At 59.0% G+C, this 1740-nt stretch overlaps 1 pseudogene; it reads right to left on the bottom strand.

Annotated features, from left to right (window-relative positions):
- Positions 1-899: 899 nt before the first annotated feature.
- On the bottom strand, positions 900-1497 carry LOC127670598 (testican-1-like; annotated as a pseudogene).
- Positions 1498-1740: the final 243 nt, after the last annotated feature.

The following is a 1740-nucleotide window of genomic DNA, read 5'->3' on the forward strand; positions in this document are numbered from 1 at the left end:
TTGACAAAGCCTGCCTGGGCTTTGAAAAGTCAGAGAGCAGAAAGGCCATGTGCCCGAGACCCAGAGGGCCCCAGGTGCAGGCCTGCAAAGCCTTGGCAGGCGTGGGAGGGACAGACGGACACCTGCCAGTGGTTTCCCTCTGTGCCTGGGATTGGCACTGCCTGAGCTTTCGGTTTCCCTCCTCCAGAACCCACGCTGGTTCCCGATCACTGAAGCCACAAGCAACTGCTCTGGCCCAGAGTGTGGCAAGCACGGATCTGCTGCACACCAGGCTGCTGTGGTGCCATTTCTGCAGGTGCCTGAGCTGTGGCTTTTTCTGCTGGAAGAGGAGAAGGGGAAAGCACAGCTCAGAGGCATGCCACAGAGGAACATGGTACAGCCTGTCAGCTCGCACCACTCCCAGCCTCAGGGGCTGTCAGCTCCCCATGGAGAACCTTGGAGAGAGGTCCGGGATGTCCCTCCTTCTAAGAAGCCAGATCCCGGGAGAGAACCACTTCTGCAGAAAGAGGACAGGTCTGGAGAAAGGGTGCACCCAGGAAAAGGGTGTATGCAGGGACAGCTGAGGGGCCTCAGCCATGACATGGAGGGACACTAACCCGGGGCTGGTGGCAGATGCCCTCAGGCCTGTCCTGTGTGGCTGAGCACCCTCTTAGCATGAGGTTTCTGGTGCCAGTGGTCCCGGTGCCGCATCCTGTGCACAATCCTCCACATGAATAATCTTCAAATACTCCGCGTGAGCTGAGGCTCTGCACTTCCTCGTGCCAGGACCAAAGTCCCCTTCCCCCAGGCCCAGGGAAGGCAGGAGAGGCCAAGCCTAGGCTGCATTTTCTTGCTGCCTGGATCGCCTCCTGTGTACCGAGCTACGAACAAGCCCACAGGAAGCCATTATCCTGAATGCCTCAGAAGGACGAGACACTCTTCTCAGCCATGGGCTTCAGTGGCTCAGGCTCAGGAGCACGGACAGGGTCCCTCACAGAGGGAGCTGAGGCTTTTGCCTGTAGAACAAGCATGGAATTCTACTTTGCACTTGGACGTGTACGTGTGGCCATCAGATCCGCAGACCATCCCTGACTGTGCAGCGGGGCAAGGCTTGCACTTGGCCAGATTTGAAGGTCCAACCCAGCGCGTGTAAGCCACGTTCCCCTTCTTTTACCTGGGCAACAAGTGCTTGCAGCTGACACACAGGGCTGTCTGGTAGTCCTGGGTCTCACAGACTTTGTGCGGCCTACATTTCACCTTCAGGCAGGGGTCCTTGGATGGGTCCAGGGCTTGGTCGAAGGGCTTGTTGGGATTCCAGTTTCTGAAATAGTCATCATCCTGGAAGTGGTTCCAGTACTTGTCACGGTCATACTGGGAGACAGTGCTCAGCCACTGGTCATTGTCTAGGAAATTGGGTTTGTTGAGGGCTGTGCCACCGGCCAGCAGGTCCAGGTGCCGGCTGTGCACTTAGAGGAAGCACAGCACCACGGCCACCATGAGCACCGTGATCGCTGGCATGTTGGGAGCCTGCCAGAGTGCCGGCGCCCGAGTTGCTGGGGCTGGGAAGGCTGCTGCCCGGCTCGTTCCCCTGTGCACCTTCTGATGCCTCTTCGTGCATCCGGCTGCTTTGGGATCCCACAGTGTCCTCAGGTGGAGAAGCCCGAGCTTGGAGCAGAGGCCTCTGGCGCCCCCTGGCGACTACTCGGCGCTGAGTGGGCGCATCCAGGAGCGCTCTCTGCAGGGCTGACACTGATTTCAAGC

This window comes from Apodemus sylvaticus, chromosome 1, assembly GCF_947179515.1.
Source record: "Apodemus sylvaticus chromosome 1, mApoSyl1.1, whole genome shotgun sequence".
NCBI classification, from domain to species: Eukaryota; Metazoa; Chordata; class Mammalia; order Rodentia; family Muridae; genus Apodemus; species Apodemus sylvaticus.